This window comes from Schistocerca americana, chromosome X (assembly GCF_021461395.2).
Source record: "Schistocerca americana isolate TAMUIC-IGC-003095 chromosome X, iqSchAmer2.1, whole genome shotgun sequence".
Lineage (NCBI taxonomy): Eukaryota > Metazoa > Arthropoda > Insecta > Orthoptera > Acrididae > Schistocerca > Schistocerca americana.
Window position 1 is genome coordinate 808,605,188 of NC_060130.1, and position 21,777 is coordinate 808,626,964.

The 21,777-nt window shown below is 43.6% G+C and overlaps 1 non-coding gene across 1 annotated transcript; it reads left to right on the forward strand.

Annotated features, from left to right (window-relative positions):
* The first annotated feature begins 18,463 nt into the window (after positions 1 to 18,463).
* Trnas-cga lies at positions 18,464 to 18,538 on the forward strand. The gene has a single exon. It is a non-coding gene; the product is annotated as a tRNA-Ser (tRNA).
* The last annotated feature ends 3,239 nt before the right edge of the window (positions 18,539 to 21,777 follow it).

Genomic DNA, 21,777 nt, shown 5'->3' on the forward strand with positions numbered 1-21,777 from the left:
GTTAATGAAAGTGGTAAAATAATATTTTAATGAAAAAAATGAACGGTCACCATCTCAATTAGGCGCATTAATTTGGAAATATGTATTTGAGAAAATTGAGTATTATTCATTGAAGTTAATTTTGCTGCGATTTCCCATTGAATAGCAAGCAGGATACAAACTGACACAGAGCACTCTTGGGGAAAAAAATGAATAAGATACAGACCGAACTTGAGGGCAAGATAAGCGACTGTATAATAGCGCAAGATTCTCATAAAAGCGATATAAATTTTGCAGTTAGTGATGTTGACAATCGTGTAGGTGAGGGGGAGAAAGAAGTGGGCAAAATTAAAGATGAAACAGAGTCCATTATTACTAGTGAAAATGAATTAAAAAAAACAAATGGGACAGATAAAAAGTGATTTAAATTCGTTAGCCTCCCAACAGGCCACGGTGGTTTTATGTATCCCTTGGGCAAATACAGGATCTGTGAAATGCTACACAGATGACGGAATATATCATCCAGTAAATTTCTTGGCTGTATGTAGGGACGCCTTTGTTCACGGCAAGTCGGACGAAGCGAAAACAAAATACGTTAAACGGCATTTGGAGGGAGACCCACAGTCTTGGGCAAATGTTAAATGTAGTTTGTGGGAATCGTATGAAGAGTTTGAAAAGTGTTTTTTGAATTAATTTTGGAGCCAGGCAAAACAGACGCGGATCCAAAATGAATTCTTACACGGGCCGAGTTACAGGTACGGTAATGAGATGATGAGAGATTTGTACTAGCGCGAACTTGGCAAGTTTATGCACGTGAAAAATCCGTTGGGAATTTTAACGGAAATCACCACGTTAAAAAGCGATTACCCGAAGATCTGCAGGGGGATCTTGTAAATAGTCCATGTGATTCCGTGGACGAATTTCTAGAATTTGTAGAAAAATTAGAGAGGGCTTTGAAGTTCAAACCTCAGAGCAAACCGGGCGGTAGTTATCAAAATGGACAGCCAGATAATCATCGCCAAAATAATAATCGTGAGAGAAATGACAGGAATTCTCTGGGAGATAGTAGCTGGAATGAACAGAATGGTCGGAGTACGAACAGGTGTTATAACTTCCGTGAACGGGATCCAAGTAGAGGACGCAGATTTGACGGGGTAAATTCGCGCGAAGTGCAATCGCGTAACAACCGGTCGGGAAACATTTCAGGTCCGGGGATGGCCATCTAAACAGGCGATGAAAAGGACTGGAGGTAATGGTAATGGTAGAAATGTTGATAGGTTTGGAGAAAGGCTACAAATATGTAATATGGAGTATGCTAAAGAGGAAGACTATATAGGTGAATTTCAATAAAAGCAGCCGCGAACGGCGGAAGTATAGATTTGTGAGAGATTTAAGTAAAAGTAGTGGGAATAAATTTGCAGGGAATGATGTAAGTTATGAATGTGTAATGAATGAGTGTGTGAATGGTGATGAATGGAAAGATTCAGTGGTTCAAAAAGAAGTGGTGTGACGTCACGTGTGCTGCACTGCTGTTGAAATAGCTCGTTAATATTTTATAAATTTTAGACTGCATTTTCTTATTTTAAAGTATATTAGTTTTAATATTTGCCGTAAAAGTAACTTATTAGTGGATTTTCATTAATCTCAGTCTTTCTTCCTGTGTTATTGACTCGAGTGGTCTATTATTTGTGAGTCTGCTTTCGTCCTTCGTCTAACAAGGGGAGGCCGCCAATTGTAAAATTCAGATTCGATTCATACTGCGCATAATAAAAGCTCATGGCCAGAGGTGTAATGTGGCAAAGCACCAAGATGCACTTCTCAGCCGTTGTCGAGAAAATCGACGGTTAAAAGAAACCGTTGCGATGAAATACTCTCTACGATTAATGATTTTACTCAGCGTCGTGACGCAGCGGTAAGCGCTCGGGTTCGTAATCCGAAGGTCGCCGGATCGAATCTCGCGCCATGCAGCCCTTTTTTTTAGTATTTGTTTTTTGTAATTCAAATATGTATATATATAATTCCCGGCAATCAGTTGCAACAATTATACATATAATAAGTCGTTGAAAGTCGTTTGTCGTGGAAAAACTGGCGACTTCGAACATCATTATGTTTTCCGCAAACAAAGTTGTATTTCACAAATGTTATTAATTGTCTTCATAATGTTAACCACGTATAGTTAACGGAAGACGTAAAAACGGTATTCCGAAACGAATACGTATAGCATAAGTCAAACGTTCGAATTAGAGCCCGCAGCTCGTGGTCGTGCGGTAGCGTTCTCGCTTCCCACGCCCGGGTTCGATTCCCGGCGGGGTCAGGGATTTTCTCTGCCTCGTGATGGCTGGGTGTTGTGTGATGTCCTTAGGTTAGTTAGGTTTAAGTAGTTCTAAGTTCTAGGGGACTGATGACCATAGATGTTAAGTCCCATAGTGCTCAGAGCCATTCGAACCATTTCGAATTAGAATAGAGACCCCACGAACACAAATTTGCTGCGGCAGGTATGAAATATAAACTCCGTCACTCGCTCGTTACACTTGAAGGACAGATGGTGAATGGGCCGAAACGAGCCGCCGGATAATAGCGTAGTTGCCTGCTAACTTCGAAAGAAGGTAGGTGCGGTCCCTAGCGCAACTTATAACAGCATCGAAAATCAGTGCGGACGGGAGAGCTTTGGTACACCCTGTTAAAAAAAACGGAAAAATGGAGGCGGTACAATTGGAGAGCGATCCGCCTTCACCAACATGCATAAGGATTCATTAATAGTTTATATATATATATATATATATATATATATATATATATATATATATATATATATACACTCCTGGAAATTGAAATAAGAACACTGTGAATTCATTGTCCCAGGAAGGGGAAACTCTATTGACACATTCCTGGGGTCAGATACATCACATGATCACACTGACAGAACCACAGGCACATAGACACAGGCAACAGAGCATGCACAATGTCGGCACTAGTACAGTGTATATCCACCTTTCGCAGCAATGCAGGCTGCTATTCTCCCATGGAGACGATCGTAGAGATGCTGGATGTAGTCCTGTGGAACGGCTTGCCATGCCATTTCCACCTGGCGCCTCAGTTGGACCAGCGTTCGTGCTGGACGTGCAGACCGCGTGAGACGACGCTTCATCCAGTCCCAAACACGCTCAATGTGGGACAGATCCGGAGATCTTGCTGGCCAGGGTAGTTGACTTACACCTTCTAGAACACGTTGGGTGGCACGGGATACATGCGGACGTGCATTGTCCTGTTGGAACAGCAAGTTCCCTTGCCGGTCTAGGAATGGTAGAACGATGGGTTCGATGACGGTTTGGATTTACCGTGCACTATTCAGTGTCCCCTCAACGATCACCAGTGGTGTACGGCCAGTGTAGGAGATCGCTCCCCACACCATGATGCCGGGTGTTGGCCCTGTGTGCCTCGGTCGTATGCAGTCCTGATTGTGGCGCTCACCTGCACGGCGCCAAACACGCATACGACCATCATTGGCACCAAGGCAGAAGCGACTCTCATCGCTGAAGACGACACGTCTCCATTCGTCCCTCCATTCACGCCTGTCGCGACACCACTGGAGGCGGGCTGCACGATGTTGGGGCGTGAGCGGAAGACGGCCTAACGGTGTGCGGGACCGTAGCCCAGCTTCATGGAGACGGTTGCGAATGGTCCTCGCCGATACCCCAGGAGCAACAGTGTCCCTAATTTGCTGGGAAGTGGCGGTGCGGTCCCCTACGGCACTGCGTAGGATCCTACGGTCTTGGCGTGCATCCGTGCGTCGCTGCGGTCCGGTCCCAGGTCGACGGGCACGTGCACCTTCCGCCGACCACTGGCGACAACATCGATGTACTGTGGAGACTTCACGCCCCACGTGTTGTGCAATTCGGCGGTACGTCCACCCGGCCTCCCGCATGCCCACTATACGCCCTCGCTCAAAGTCCGTCAACTGCACATACGGTTCACGTCCACGCTGTCGCGGCATGCTACCAGTGTTAAAGACTGCGATGGAGCTCCGTATGCCACGGCAAACTGGCTGACACTGACGGCGGCGGTGCACAAATGCTGCGCAGCTAGCGCCATTCGACGGCCAACACCGCGGTTCCTGGTGTGTCCGCTGTGCCGTGCGTGTGATCATTGCTTGTACAGCCCTCTCGCAGTGTCCGGAGCAAGTATGGTGGGTCTGACACACCGGTGTCAATGTGTTCTTACAAAAAAACTAATAATTAAAAAATTGGATGGCGCGAGATTAGGTACGGCGACCTTCGGATTACGAACCCGAGCGCTTACCGCTGCGCCACGACGCTGTACAAATTTATTAATCGTGGAGTATTTCACCGCAGCGGTTTCTTTTAACTGTTGATTTCCTCGACAACGGCTGAGAAGTGCATCTTGGTGCTTTGCCACATTACACCTCTGGCCATGGGCTTTTATTAAGCGCAGTGTGAATCGAATCTGAATTTCACAATTGGCGGCCTCCCCTTGTAAGCCTCGCGCCTCAGTAGTGTGTTTACATTTTGCGGCGTGCGCTGCAGCTGTAGCGGTTATAAGCTAAGTACTGACAAACTTATTTGTGCTCTGTAATACAGTTATTAAATTTAATAGATTTCAGCGGTGTTGCGTGCCGTTTGTAGCGAAGTAACGACTTAATAAACTTTTGTAATCGTTCGCTCGCTGTGTTTTATAGAGTTTTCAGTGTGTTGAAGTCGTTTAGTAGATTTCGTGCTTTAGTTTTCAACTGACGTTTATTATTCTTTCTAGTGAAATATTTCAGTAAAATTTTCATTTAGTGTTTTAACTTCGCTTAGAGTTACAGTGGTCGTTTTAATTTTTTGATTTTAACTAATAATTTTGTGAAGTTTTGCTGGTATTTGTATCGGCTGTGTTGTAGTATTAATACAAGTAGCTGCTTTCTTAGTAGGCAGAGAATTTCGAGATCATTATTGTTAGCTCTTAAATAGTTCTACTGGTGTAACTGAACTTTGGTAACGTAGACGTATAGTTTTTTTCAGTAACTGTAAAATTTTATTATGAGTGAAAAGTGTGGGCTCTGTCGTAGGTTTGTGAGTAGTGGATTACGGTGTGGGATTTGTTCAAAGTATTTTCATTGGGGGGAATGCAGTGGGGAAGCCAGTGATCATTTTAGGGAGATCCTCTCCTGGGATTGTAGAATCTGTAGTAGAAACAAGTTAAAAGAGGAGCAGGAGCGTAAGATCTGTGCCCTTCAGGTGCAGTTACAATGCGCAAAGGAGGAACTAGATAGGTTGAGGAGGGTGAAGGGTGGTGGGGAATGGGAACTGGCAGTTGGCAATAAGGTAGCTAGGAGGAGGAGGTATTCAGATAGTTTTACTTTGCATACATGCAATAGATACGACCAACTGTCAGAGCTGAGTGGAGAGGAGCCTCGTGTAGCCGTAGATGTAGGTAACTTGCAGCAGTGCTCAGCAATTAGGAGGCCTAGGTTAGTTGCAAAGTCTAGCAGAAAGAAGGTTCTGCTGCTAGGTAGTTCCCACGGTAGAGGTGTGGGCCAACGGTTGCAGGAAGTGCTTGGGAGTGAGTACCAGGTCACCAGCATTGTGAAGCCTAGTGCAGGGTTGGCTCAGGTGACTGAAAGCATAGGGGAGTTACGTAAGAATTTTACGAAAGAGGATCAGGTAGTAATAGTGGGTGGAGCGGGGAACAGTCTCGATAGGGACGGGGAATATGATGTCAGTGGTGACTTGGTTAAGATAGCTACTCAAACTGGTGGCACTAATGCGCATTTTGTGCAACTGTTTCAGCGTCATGATCGGCCTCATCTTAATGCGGCTGTTAGGCGCGTTAATGTGGGGCTGGGGAGGGCACTGATGCCGGAGGGCATGGATCACATCTCAGTGGTGCCAGTTGCGTCTATCAGTAGATGGGGTTTCACTAGGGATGGCCTGCACCTCAATAGGTATGGGAAGGCGAGGCTGACTAAGCTTATAGGTGACAGTGTAGTGTGTGGTGGTGGTGGTGGTGGTGGTAGTGGTATCACTCACGGAAAAATTCCTGTAGTAGTTGGTGTTAGAGCTGCACCTTTTTTAGACTGAAGTTAGCTGATAGGTATACCTGCTTAAAGGAAGTGCCTCTAACTAAGGGCTCACCTCCAGAGGATGTAATGCTTCCAAGTAGAGAAGGAATTAGCATATTTCATCAAAATGTAAGAGGTATTAGAGATAAAGTTAGTGAACTACTAATAGATGTTAACTCTGAAATTATTGGTATATCAGAGCACCACTTAAAGAATTTGATAATTCAGAGGCTTCTTTTACCAGGCTACAGATCAGCTGGCTGTTTCTCGAGGAGTTCCTTGCGGGGTGGGGCAGTGGCTCTGTACGTAAAAAACAGTATTTCATTTGAGTCCATAGACGTATCACGACACTGCACTGAACAGATTTTTCAAAGTTGTGCTGCATTAGTTGAATTTAGTGAAACTAAACTTCTAATTGCTGTTGTTTATAGGTCCCCTAACTCCGACTTCAGAGAATTTTTGCTCTTGCAGGAAGTACCAGAAAGTAGTTATATGTGGTGACTTCAATATTAATTTTGTACATGATTGTGTAAGAAAAGGATGTTAGTAGATCTCCTAAATTCATATGATCTGATGCAAACTGTGTTTCTTTCCAACTAGGGTGCAGGGGAACAGTAGCACAGTCATAGACAATATTTTTAATCATTCTTCATTACTAGATGGACATTCTGTCAGTAAAAGGGTGAATGGCCTTTCAGACCATGATGCACAAATTTTAACACTAAAAGGTTTTTGTACTCAAACCAATGTCGTATTTAATTACAAACTACGTAGGAAAGTTAATCCAACAGCAATAGACAGTTTTTCAAAACTTGTCAATGAACAAGAGTGGCAAGATGTTTTAGTGCCGATAATATAGATGATAAATACAATGCTTTCCATAACACATTTCTCATGCTCTTTGAGAGTTGCTTTCCATTAGAACATTTTAAACGGGGTGCTAGCAGTAATGGACAGCCCGGTTGGCTGACTAGTGGGATAAGGATATCATGTAGAACAAAGCGGGAATTATATCAAAATGTTAGTAGTCACAATCAAGCTACTGTAGCCCATTACAAACAGTATTGTAAGGTGCTTAAAAATATTATTAGCAAGGCAAAAAGTATGTGGTATGCAAATAGAATAGCTAATTCACAGGATAAAATTAAAGCCATATCGTCAGTTGTGAAGGAAGTGTCTGGTCAGCAGCACAAGGTTGATGATATAAAGCCAGTTCGCAGTAAAAATATTTGTTACTGATAAATCAGTTATACGTACAGTATTTAACAACCATTTTCTGAGCATTGCTGGTGAATTAAATAAAAATTTAGATTCTACAGGAAATCATATCAATTTCTTAGCAAATGCCGTGTAACGCCGGAAATGCATATCCTTTTTTCCATCTATTGTGCTATAGATTTTTCCTTATTTTGTTACCCGAAGATATGACATTTCTGTGTCTTTATATATTGTAATTGTTTTACTATTTGTATATATTTATTTATGCATTTATGTCGACGTATAATTGGTTTGTTTTGTAAATATTATTTACATTTTTACGCTGGGTCTGGCCTAGGGAAAACTATGCTATCGAACGATTACATCGGTAGGTCGTGTGGAGAACCAAAGTGTGTAGGATCTTTGGGAGTGTTAACTCTGCCGCGTGGAGCGCGGGCAGAGCAGCGGGAGTCTGGCTGGAGTAGTGCGGTTGAGCAGGTGTGTTGTGTGACGCTCCCGCGAGTTGGCGCGCTTTCGGGGTTTGGCTGCATGTAATTGCGCTCGACTTGCTATGACAGTTTATGACACGGTGTCGCGGACGGGAAGCATTAGCTGGCGCACATCAAGAGCCCGTTTCGTCTGGTGGCAGTGTCGAGAAGAAGGCGCGCCAACATCCAGCTTCTGCAACAGCGACGGCTGACAATGAGTGACTGTCGCCACCTCCTCGATCGACGGCTTCAAACCTGTCAATCAACCAACAAGGAAGACTGGAAGCACGTAAAGTTTTAGAACTGTATGGCAGACCTCAGCTTTTAAAATGGTTCCATTCACAAAATTACAGCAACTTAGCATGAACCTTTGTTGCTCATTGTCCCAATTGCATTACCAAGCAGGGTCCCTTCCTTTTCCGGAATGAACCCGAGTGTCGTTGAAATTCAAACGCCAGCATTAAAGGAATACCATTCCATTTCGCTGCTTTAATTTCAAAATTCGGTTAAAGTATTCATAGCTGGCTACAATATTTAGATTACACAAGCACAAATCAAGAGTGCGAGTTTTGTTACCATATTTTAGCTTACCTGTGACTGCAGCTCAGCTTGGTACGTACTAAATTTTACTATTGCTAATTGTTCAGAATCATTTAATTCAAGATCAAAGTCAAATCTCTTATTTCTAAATTGCGTAGATTCAAGTAGCTTTTGAAATGATTGTTGAGGTAGTCCAAGACTAACCGTATTTTACTGGATTTCGATGTGCTTCAGAAAGAAAGCTCACTATTAACTTCAGTCACTAAATTAACTTTCAGTTTTCCGGTTTTATTAATTCTTTTGCTAAATTAAGTCAGAGTGTAGCGAAATTTATTACTTCTGACAAACTTTCAGTTTTCACACTACACGTGTCAACCTTCAGTTGCCACGCTTCTAGTACTAATTATATGTATAATAACCTTTCTTTTTCAGTTACTATAGTAATTTTCCATAGGACTGGCGACCGTAATTTCCCCCAAATGTCAAATATCTGATTACCGCTAGTTAATTAATAACGTAACGGCCGCACATTTACATTCTTTATTAACTTTACCCCTTTTCAAAATTAATTTCCACCAGTTTCATTTGCATTTTTTCTTTCATTTAGATGTAACCCTTTCCTCCCTCTTTACCGACAAATTAACTTCGGTGACGATTGCTTTTCCCAAATTTCCATTAGGTACACGTGGTTTAATTTTTCACTGTCATTAAGGTCGATAAGTGAGGGGGAGGTTACAGCCTTTGCGAGATTGACGTCTGAAATACTCCTCTGTGATAGACAAGAGGGAGATTGAGTCAATAATTAAATCACTGAAGACTAAGGACTCTCATGGTTATGATGGAGTGTCTAGTAGAATATTAAAGTACTGTGCTGCACATGTTAGCCCCGTATTTAGCCATATTTGCAGTTTTTTCTTTAGGAATGGTCAGTTTCCTGAGCGATTAAAGTACTTAGTAGTAAAGCCGCTTTATAAAAAGGGAGAAAGGGATAATATAGATAATTTTAGACCTATTTCTATGCCATCAGTGTTTTCAAAAGTTATCGAAAAGGCTGTGTATGTAAGGATAATTGATCATTTTATATCACACGATTTACTATCAAATGTACAGTTCGGCTTTAGAAGTCGTTTGACAACTGAAAATGCTATATTCTCTTTTCTCTGTGAAATACTGTATGGGCTAAACAAAAAGCTTCGAACGCTTGGCGTATTTTTTGATTTAACAAAGGCATTTGACTGTGTTGATCTCACAATATTGCTCCAGAAGTTGGACCATTACGGAATAAGGGGAGTAGCTCACAATTGGTTCACCTCTTACTTTAGCAACAGGCAGCAAAAGGTCATTATTCACAATGTTGATAACGGCTGTAATGTGGGATGTGAGTGGGGTACTGTCAAGTGGGGGGTGCCCCAGGGTTCAGTGTTGGGGCCGCTCCTGTTCCTTTTTTATATGAATGATATGCACTCCAGTATTATGGGTAACTCTAAAATATTTCTGTTTGCTGATGACACTAGCTTGGTAGTAAAGGATGTTGTGTGCAACACTGACTCGGTTTCAAGTAGTGCAGTACATGACCTCAGTTCATGGCTTGTAGAAAATAAACTAACGTTAAATCACAGTAAGACTCCGTTTTTACAGTTTCTAACACACAATTCAACAAAACCTGACGTTTTAATCTCACAGAACGGGCATATGATTAGTGAAACTGAACAGTTCAAATTCCTAGGTGTTCAAATAGATAGTAAGCTGTCGTGGAAAGCCCACGTTCAGGATCTTGTTCAAAGACTTAATACTGCCATTTTCACTATTCGAACGGTATCGAAAGTGAATGATACTTCGACACGTAAATTAGTCTACTTTGCTTATTTTCATTCACTTATGTCATATGGTATTATGTTTTGGGGCAACTCTTCCCATTCTAGAAGGATATTTTTGGCTCAGAAACGGGCGGTTCGCGCAATAAGTGGTGTGAGTTCACGAACCTCTTGTCGACCTCTGTTCACGAGTCTGGGTATTTTGACACTGGCCTCTCAATATGTATATTCCTTATTGTCGTTTCTTGTTACCAATATTAGTTTATTTCCAACAATAAGCAGCTTTCACTCGGTTAATACTCGGCAGAAATCAAACCTCAATTTGGATCGGACTTCCTTAACTCTTGTGCAAAAAGGTGTGCAGTATACTGCTGCATCCATTTTCAATAAGCTGCCACTCGAATTCAAAAATCTTAGCAGTAATCCACGCGCTTTCAAATTGAAACTGAAGAGTTTCCTCATGGGTCACTCCTTCTATTCTGTCGAGGAGTTCCTTGAAAAATTAAGCTGATTCTCATTGTATAGCTGGTAGCGTTTGCTTAAACTTATGGACTGATTTTCTTGCAGGTTCATGAACATTTATTTTTATCTGTTATTACTTTTATGTTGTAAGCTCATGTACTGACACGTTTCATGACCTTGGAGATTTGCTCCTCAATTTGGTCTTACGGAACGTGACGTGTAAATAAATAAATAAATAAAGTTAAAGAGGAGATGAATTTTGTGAAAGCAAATTGTGTGCAGAGTTCTGAAGAGGTATTAGCAAATAGTAGCAATTGCAGTAAGGAAGGTGTTGTAGTAGCAAGTGTTTGTGAGTCGGCGAAAAGCGTCGATGTTAGCGAAGGCGGCTTAGCATTGGTCTCACCAGTAGGTGAAGTTAAAAATGTATCGGCGGAGGTATAGGATTTCTATTTAATGGAACAGAGTAACGATAATTTATGTAATAATGTAAAAGCTACTGGTATTGATACTTCGGAGAAGGAATTTACGCCTTTCTAACCACAAATGAAGGCGAAACGAAACTTATTGATGAATGGGTGAATCTAAAACTTTTGCCAGAGCGTGAAAGTGAGAATGTGTGTAAAATAGGATCGGGGGTTAATCTGGATGAAAGGTGTGTGGAAATGGCAGTGTGTGCTGATTTTTGTCCGATCATAGCAGAATGTAGCAAGTCTGGAAGTCCTAAAATTGTACGACGAGGTAGCAGCAATTTGTGTAATGTAGCGGCGCAGGATAAAGTTATGTCCGAATCAAGTAAAGTTAATTTGTCAACGGAGAAAAGTAAGGTTTCTGATGTGAATTTTTGTAGTGATTTAAACGGTGTATCAGCTGATAAGGTTGCTGACACGAATATTTATGGTGATGATAGCTTGGGCATAGATGTATTATTTCAGGAAGATAAAGTGTTTAACAGTGAATTCATGTGCAATATTTCTGCGAAATGTGTGGAAGAACAAGCAGAAAATTTAGAGAGGACTGAAGTAAATATTGTGGATGGGGATAGTTTGTGTAATGAAGTTCGTACGGATTGGTATACGAAGGAGTAGTGTGATTCTAGTGAGACCGATTGGCGCTGGTACGGTAGAACATTACAGTCGTTGCTGCCGCATATGTGGAAACGAGAGAAGTTTAAAATTGCTAGGGGTACATAGAGAAAGGGCAGAAGTGAAAATCTGCTCTAATCTGTAATTAGTGGTGGTAATTTTGGAGGGATAATTTTTTGTGTTTTCTTGGGGATTCATTAGTAATTTGTTAGTTTATTGTGGCACTGTACGTGCGCAAGAATGGGAAGTTTAGGCACTGAGGGTGCGTGGAGGTCAGTGACCTCGTGGATTTAAATAAAATATGTATTGATTTATACATTGTGTAAGAGAGTGGCAAAGAATTTAGTGGTCAATTTGAAGGCTATTAAAATTGTAATTGTATGCACGCAATTTTTGGTGCGTGGAGGTAGGAAGGATTTATTAAAGTCAATCAAACGGAACTAATGGGAATTTGAGCTTACTGTGATTCAGTCATTTGCCTTGTGACTTTGTTCCTAAAGTATCGTATTCCGCTGGAAGGACTCGTTAGCGAGGATCCTTGTTGGTTTTGGGAAATGGTTTGTTGATGGGTTTCTACTTTTTGTTTTCGTTGTAGACAGATTTGTCACGATAAACGGTGTTCAGAATTCAGAGGCAGACGCTATTTCTGTGAGGCACTTGGTCAAAAGACTGATGTAAGTTGATCAGTACTTCGTGCTAAAATCCATGTGAGCGTGTGTAGTGCGACAAAAAAAAAAAAAAAAAAAAAAAAAAATGCAAGAAGGAACCTTAGGGCTCAGTGAGTGGCTCAAGAAGTCCTTACATAATCGCACATAAGTGAAAGTACTCCGTCGTCAGGCCACGAGTGGCCTACCGGGACCATCCGACCGCCGTGTCATCCTCAGGTGAGGATGTGGATAGGAGGGGCGTGGGGTCAGCACACCGCTCTCCCGGTCGTTATGATGGTATTCTTGACCGAAGCCGCTACTGTTCAGTCCAGTAACTCCTCAATTGGCATCACGAGGCTGAGTGCACCCCGGCAAATGGCAACAGCGCATGGCGGCTGGAGGGTCACCCATCCACGTGCCGGCCACGCCCAACAGCGCTTGACTTCGGTGATCTCACGGGAACCGGTGTATCCACATAAGTGAAAGTGTATTTAAACTTCTTATTTCTTGTCCAAAAACATGATGATGCATAACTGAAATACAGGCATTTAATTAATATGCTGTTTCATTCATAATTTGTGTTACTGTAAGTTATTTCGAAATTCATGCTGCTCCCACACCACTACAAAAAACCTTGTAAACACTATTGGCCTGGCGTTTTAATCGTTTAATTCTGTTTGAAATTTGTTTAATATGTACTTGTATGAACTGAAGGCTGCTACTTCTGAACATTCTGGCAAGTCAGAACGTTAATAAATCGAGTGTCAGGTAACAAGCGAGTTGTGGCGCCCTGAAGATATTATAAATGTTCGGAGTTGGGGCGGCCGCACAAGGGAATTACATGTTGACACTCTGACGAGGACGGTTCTTTGTATCAATGAAGGAGATTTCTATGCCGGGAGTGCCAAAGATGGACTTTGTAAAACCTTAATGGCAGACATTTCACAGTTCATATAGAAAGTAATAGCAACCAGAGGAATCTTGATACCTCAAAAAGAAACATGTACATCACCACTATTTCCACGACGATTCTGATGGTGTAATCAGATTTTCAATATCTTTATTAGTTTAAAGTTTAGTATCTGACTGTAAATTAGACAAGTAAAACTCAGCAACGAATTTCCAAAATTTAAACGCTTCACCCGATTTCGTCGATCGAAAGAAAGCTATTAGTGTAAACCTACATTGGTATAAATTACAGGCATGTAACTTGAATAGCACATGAGTTATATGAGGTCAAAGTGGCCGATTACTATCGATCGCGGCAGGCCATAAGTACTCCACAGTTACACGAAGTCGGCCAGAGTGCCCGAGCGGTTCTAGGCACTACCGTCTGGAGCCGCGCGACCGCTACGGTCGCAGGTTCGAATCCTGCCTCGGGCATGGATGTGTGTGATGTCCTTAGGTTAGTTAGGTTTAAGTAGTTCTAAGTTCTAGGGGACCGATGACCTCAGCAGTTAAGCCCCATAGTGCTCAGAGCCATTTGAAGTTACACGAAAAAACGGTAGCAGCATGCTTATAAATATATTTATTCATCTATGTATTTGTTTATATCCGATATATACTATTCATTAAGAAATTGGTTAAATATTTGTGTGTTACAAAGCACAGACACATTAGGCTCCTGGCCTTTCTTTTGCTATATTTATTTAATTGTTTATGTATTTAATAATGTGTGTTAGAGGGGGTTTATGGCCCAGACGTAGCAATATTTATTTAATTTCAAGTATTCAAATGTAATTCGAATGTGTTTCATTATGTTTGTGAATGTGAATTGGCTTGAAAACAGGGAGGGAGCGCTCTAGCCAATCACAGCGCTCGTTACTAAGAGAGACGCATGGAGGTTGGGGAGGAGCATCGTTTCCAGAGAGGACACGAGGTAGTGCTGGGCACGAGAGAGAACACGGGAAGTGCTGGACGTGAGCGACGGACGCTCAGTCAGCGGAAGGACTTGCCGAGTGGAGCGTTTTGCGCGTGGTCGCGAGAGATAGAAATACACTCCTGGAAATGGAAAAAAGAACACATTGACACCGGTGTGTCAGACCCACCATACTTGCTCCGGACACTGCGAGAGGGCTGTACAAGCAATGATCACACGCACGGCAGAGCGGACACACCAGGAACCGCGGTGTTGGCCGTCGAATGGCGCTAGCTGCGCAGCATTTGTGCACCGCCGCCGTCAGTGTCAGCCAGTTTGCCGTGGCATACGGAGCTCCATCGCAGTCTTTAACACTGGTAGCATGCCGCGACAGCGTGGACGTGAACCGTATGTGCAGTTGACGGACTTTGAGCGAGGGCGTATAGTGGGCATGCGGGAGGCCGGGTGGACGTACCGCCGAATTGCTCAACACGTGGGGCGTGAGGTCTCCACAGTACATCGATGTTGTCGCCAGTGGTCGGCGGAAGGTGCACGTGCCCGTCGACCTGGGACCGGACCGCAGCGACGCACGGATGCACGCCAAGACCGTAGGATCCTACGCAGTGCCGTAGGGGACCGCACCGCCACTTCCCAGCAAATTAGGGACACTGTTGCTCCTGGGGTATCGGCGAGGACCATTCGCAACCGTCTCCATGTAGCTGGGCTACGGTCCCGCACACCGTTAGGCCGTCTTCCGCTCACGCCCCAACATCGTGCAGCCCGCCTCCAGTGGTGTCGCGACAGGCGTGAGTGGAGGGACGAATGGAGACGTGTCGTCTTCAGCGATGAGAGTCGCTTCTGCCTTGGTGCCAATGATGGTCGTATGCGTGTTTGGCGCCGTGCAGGTGAGCGCCACAATCAGGACTGCATACGACCGAGGCACACAGGGCCAACACCCGGCATCATGGTGTGGGGAGCGATCTCCTACACTGGCCGTACACCACTGGTGATCGTCGAGGGGACACTGAATAGTGCACGGTACATCCAAACCGTCATTGAACCCATCGTTCTACCATTCCTAGACCGGCAAGGGAACTTGCTGTTGCAACAGGACAATGCACGTCCGCATGTATCCCGTGCCACCCAACGTGCTCTAGAAGGTGTAAGTCAACTATCCTGGCCAGCAAGATCTCCGGATCTGTCCCCCATTGAGCATGTTTGGGACTGGATGAAGCGTCGTCTCACGCGGTCTGCACGTCCAGCACGAACGCTGGTCCAACTGAGGCGCCAGGTGGAAATGGCATGGCAAGCCGTTCCACAGGACTACATCCAGCATCTCTACAATCGTCTCCATGTGAGAATAGCAGCCTGCATTGCTGCGAAAGGTGGATATACACTGTACTAGTGCCGACATTGTGCATGCTCTGTTGCCTGTGTCTATGTGCCTGTGGTTCTGTCAGTGTGATCATGTGATGTATCTGACCCCAGGAATGTGTCAATAAAGTTTCCCCTTCCTGGGACAATGAATTCACGGTGTTCTTATTTCAATTTCCAGGAGTGTACTTCGGAGTGCCGACTTGTGCACTTGTGAGATTTCCGTTGTTTCTACAGTGAAGACGTAGTACGCGTTGGAAGTGAATATCTCGCGAGCTATGTTGTTGTTCACATATAATTACGTGAACTAGGAATCTGTTGTTTCCCTGTTATTTAACTTATATTTTATTTAATTGGTGGACCATCGACACCAATAAGTGTTTTTGGCAGAAATATACCACATCAAAAGCGCTTCTACTATCGTACTCATCATTTAAAGTCGTTAAGATAGTACCTGCAGATTTTATTTAATTTCTATTTTCCATTTATAAATTTATATGTTACATTCGTAATTCGCAATTGCCGAGTGATAGAAACCTTCGACCATTCGATCGATGTGTGTATTCTTATCGTATACTGTAGACTCAGAGTATTTGGCCTGTAATGCGGCAGCTACGTATCCCAGCCCATAGACAACGAAACCAGCCAAAACTTTTAATATTGCAACTCTGAGTCGGAGGGTGCGTAGTTGAGGGCCACGTCACCTCATTTCATCCATTTTATTCTGAAAGCCCGCAAGAAGAAGCGCTAGGAAATGTCATCGTCGTCTAAAAGTAGCAAGAAGATGTATTCGTTTTTTATAAGAAAACTTTATGAACACCCAATTTCAAACTGGCTGCTGAAGAAGTTAGTTTACGTATCATGCAGTCTATCACAATCACAGCTGTCGCTCAAATGGTGTACTACCTCTTTGATCCATAAGTTTTTCGACAGACCTAAACGTTGTTGTGGCAGAACTAAAATTGAAGTAATTGTTGTAAATGTGTATGCCTCCCATGCTCTTACAATAGTAATTAATGAATCACAAAATGCAAATTATGTTTCTATAGTGACTGATACATCAAATCACAAAGCAATGAAAATGGTTCCGTTCTTGATTTCAGCATAAAAATAAAAATTTGGATGTTATCGATGTTCCAAACGAAACAGGGGGTACACGAATTCAATTTATTGAGAAAATTTGAACAAAATATGGTTTAATGTGTGGCGAAACAAGCGCTGTATCATTTGAGATGCAGAGGCGAGCGAGTGTGGCGGGACTTAACCAGTTCACTGCCACAGCGCGACTGTGAGTAGCATACTAAAATTAAAGCGGCTTTTCCAAACTTTGTCAACATGTGCTTCAGAATATAATGTTCAAATTGTTAAATCTCAGAACGATCAGATGAATATGTTTTCCTAAATACATAGCTTTTTAAAAAAAACAGAAGTGCTGCTAAATAATAAAGCTAGAAAGCCAAACATTGGTATGAAGCGTCAGTTTGATATGAAAACCTTAACTATGTGATCCCATGAAGCTACCTCTAACAGTTTTCGAATAATTTACGGAAAACTAAATTTGGAACAAAAACGTCCTTATATATGGCAGATTAAGCATGTTATGTTAATGCTAGAAAGTTCTGATTACATCATGTGATTAAACCCATTAAATATTAAAGCTATAACAAGCTTTAACACTTTGGTGTAAATAACAATATAAAGTCTCTTAAAGATGTAGTTCAGAGATCATCTTCTACTGACGGTTCCATTCTACAAATTTTAGCCGGCAAAATTTAAATGCAGGCGAGCTAAAACTTTTTCTTCGATTAAAGCCAACATAACCCCATTCATACAAAATTTACGAAGATTTCAAGTTGATTCATGACAGTGTTATAAAATATTATATGTCCGAGAAAGCTGTCATTTAGAAGCTGCTACCAGGGCATAGAGCGGATGACAGCATGAGTTCCTTCGGCCGCCGGCAGTGCTCATACGTACCGTAAATACGGCCTGAGAGGCCGTGACATTCCTCACTTCGCACCTAGCTTCAATCGCTCCGCGTCAGTGAAACGCCGGCTTACGAGCTGCCTCGCATGACGTTACAGCCCAGACTGCAACAAACGTATGTTTTTGGCACAAATAGTAAGTAAACTCGCAAGGATTGTAAACTGTCCTGGATCGCTTAGATCGCGCGGAAGTAATTATTTGCAGCCCGCAATGTTAACAAAACCGTGTGATAAGTGGTGACATTATTTTCCACTTCTGTGTCGAACAATCAAGTTTATCAGAGGTCAGGATGAAAGACCATTTAATGTGAACTTACCGTAGAGGTCGCCTCTGAAGTGCTCATGGTGCTGTTTATGATAGAGACATCATTATTCTTATCAGGAATATTTGCATGTTGTGCGTGTGAAAGTTTATCAAATATATCTATCAATTAGCCAGCCGGAATGGCCGTGCGGTTCTAGGCGCTGCAGTCTGGAACCGAGCGACCGCTACGGTCGCAGGTTCGAATCCCGCCTCGGGCATGGATGTGTGTGATGTCCTTAGGTTGGTTAGGTGTAATTACTTCTAAGTTCTAGGCGAGTGATGACCTCAGAAGTTAAGTCGCATAGTGCTCATAGCCATTTGAACCATTTTTGTCTATCAATTAGAACTCAAAATTTCCATTTATAATCGTAATTTCTGATCCTGTTGAGTAAATGGAGAGTAGAAAAATTTCAGTGGGCAGGACAAGAATGTGTACTTGCAGACTGGAAACAATGGTCAATATGTCCTGGATCGCTTTCTGTTTCACCCCAAAAATAGCTTTGAGGCTGTCGCAGAAGACGGTGAACAATATTTCTTATGAAACTTCCTGGCACATTAAAACTTTGTGCCGGACCAAGACTCGAACTCGAGACCTTTGCCGAGGCTCGAAGTTTGGATGGTAGGAGACGAGGTACTGGCAGAAGTGAAGCTGTGAGGAGGGGGCGTGAGTCGTGCTTGGGTAGCTCAGTTGGTAGAGCAATTGCCCGCGAAAGGCAAAGGTCCCGAGTTCGAGTCTCGGTCCGGCATACAGTTTTAATCTCCCAGGAAGTTTCATATCAGCGCACACTCCGCAGCAGAGTGAAAATCTCATTCTGTGAATATTTCTTATTTCTTATTATTGACCCGCCGCCCCACAGATGGTGCGTATCGGCTGGAAAACAAAACAGTAAACGTGATCGGTGGGCACTAACAGGATATCGAAGTTAAATAGGTAGAAACCAGTGCGAGAACAGTTCTAAGATTTGCTCGCGTGTGTGGAAACTAAGCTGTGAATGTTAACCACAGTGACCTTGATCGTGACGGAAGGAGGGGAGAAGACGACACTAGATCGCGGCTGCCATGATGAGGAGGTAACTGAAGTTGAGATCAAAAAGGAAAAAGTAGAATTAAGAGTTATCTGATGAAACTTCCTGGCAGATTAAAGCTTGCCCGCGAAAGGCGACGGTCCCGAGTTCGAGTCTGTCCCATACACAGTTTTAATCTGCTAGGAAGTTTCATATCAGAGCACACGCCGCTGCAGAGTGAAAATCACATTCTGGAGTTATCTGATACTGAAACTGAATTCAATATATCCGAAATATATTCAAGTGAGGGAATGTTAGAAACTGCTTTAAAACCGGTGGGAATGCCAAGTGGCAATGCAGAGGCACCAAACTAGATGCAAATACTGTTTTCTAAGCTTGAATTGCATCATAAAGAACTGAACAAAAACATAAAATTCATTAGTAAACAGATAAGTAGTGAGATTAAGTCAAATAAAAAAGAACTAAAGGACAGTAATAAAGAACTGAAGGACAATAATATTTATTTATTTAGCGTATGGCTAATACAGCAGCAGCACTCCGTCTTCAGGCCACAAATGGCTTATCGGGACCATCCGACCGCCGCCGGTCTTTATGGTTTTCTGTGACTGGAGCCATTACTGCTCGGTCGAGTAGCTCCTCAATTGGCATCACGAGGCTGAGTGCACCCCAAAAAATGGCAACAGAGCATCGCAGCCCAGATGTTCACCCATCCAACTGCTGGCCACGCCCGACAGCGCTTAACTTCGGTGATCTGACGGGAACAGGTGTATCCACTGCAGCGAGGCTGTTGCCGTAGCTAATACAGACATATCATAAAATTAAATTACATATACATATCTACATATTTACACACAAGAAACTTTATTTTGGCTTTACAACTGAATATCCATTCCTACACATGCCTTCTTGGTGGTGCTAATTGAGCAACATTGATTACAGGCAGCCAGACTATCCATAGGATCTCCTGGCAGTGACATATCAACAAAATAACAGAAACAGTTCTTTTCAGAGCTCATTAACGAGAAACATTGGACAATAATAAAACATTAAAGAATGAAATGTCCTCAAAGCTGAGTAGTTTAAACCATGAAATTAATGCTAACCACTATGATCTACAAGTCAAAGTAGGGCAACAGCTAGATAAATTGCATAGTACTTTCAAAAGCGAAAGTGGTGCAGTTCGCAGAGATTTCAAAGACACAGATGAACTTCTGGAAGGGAGGTTGTCAAGAATAGGCAACATATCCAAACTTTGCTCTAATCGATTTGAAGAAGTAACTATCAGAGTACATGCTTCTCAAAAAGCTATTAAGAACGTAAAATCTGATTGTGTGAAATTATGTGAGGATGAGGCAAAAGATGTTCTGATAGTAGAAGCAGTAGAACAACAAATAGAAGACGTAAGTACTAGTGTTACTAACATAGAAAATAGAGTAACCTCTGGTAGTTCTAGTAATACTATTGTAAATCATGTGGTGGTAGTAGTAGTAGTAGTAGTAGTAGTAACTTTATTCATCTGTAGATCTCTTTTTACGAGGATAAAGGACATATCAAAGTATTTACAAGTTTAGCTCACTTTATAATCAGTAAATTCGTTTACATATACACTCCTGGAAATTGAAATAAGAACATCGTGAATTCATTGTCCCAGGAAGGGGAAACTTTATTGACACATTCCTGGGGTCAGATACATCACATGATCACACTGACAGAACCACAGGCACATAGACACAGGCAACAGAGCATGCACAATGTCGGCACTAGTACAGTGTATATCCACCTTTCGCAGCAATGCAGGCTGCTATTCTCCCATGGAGACGATCGTAGAGATGCTGGATGTAGTCCTGTGGAACGGCTTGCCATGCCATTTCCACCTGGCGCCTCAGTTGGACCAGCGTTCGTGCTGGACGTGCAGACCGCGTGAGACGACGCTTCATCCAGTCCCAAACATGCTCAATGGGGGACAGATCCGGAGATCTTGCTGGCCAGGGTAGTTGACTTACACCTTCTAGAGCACGTTGGGTGGCACGGGATACATGCGAACGTGCATTGTCCTGTTGGAACAGCAAGTTCCCTTGCCGGTCTAGGAATGGTAGAACGATGGGTTCGATGACGGTTTGGATATACCGTACACTATTCAGTGTCCCCTCGACGATCACCAGTGGTGTACGGCCAGTGTAGGAGATCGCTCCCCACACCATGATGCCGGGTGTTGGCTCTGTGTGCCTCGGTCATATGCAGTCCTGATTGTGGCGCTCACCTGCACGGCGCCAAACACGCATACGACCATCATTGGCACCAAGGCAGAAGCGACTCTCATCGCTGAAGACGACACGTCTCCATTCGTCCCTCCACTCACGCCTGTCGCGACACCACTGGAGGCGGGCTGCACGATGTTGGGGCGTGAGCGGAAGACGACCTAACGGTGTGCGGGACCGTAGCCCAGCTTCATGGAGACGGTTACGAATGGTCCTCGCCGATACCCCAGGAGCAACAGTGTCCCTAATTTGCTGGGAAGTGGCAGTGCGGTCCCCTACGGCACTGCGTAGGATCCTACGGTCTTGGCGTGCATCCGTGCGTCGCTGCGGTCCGGTCCCAGGTCGACGGGCACGTGCACCTTCCGCCGACCACTGGCGACAACATCGATGTACTGTGGAGACCTCACGCCCCACGTGTTGAGCAATTCGGCGGTACGTCCACCCGGCCTCCCGCATGCCCACTATACGCCCTCGCTCAAAGTCCGTCAACTGCACATACGGTTCACGTCCACGCTGTCGCGGCATGCTACCAGTGTTAAAGACTGCGATGGAGCTCCGTATGCCACGGCAAACTGGCTGACACTGACGGCGGCGGTGCACAAATGCTGCGCAGCTAGCGCCATTCGACGGCCAACACCGCGGTTCCTGGTGTGTCCGCTGTGCCGTGCGTGTGATCATTGCTTGTACAGCCCTCTCGCAGTGT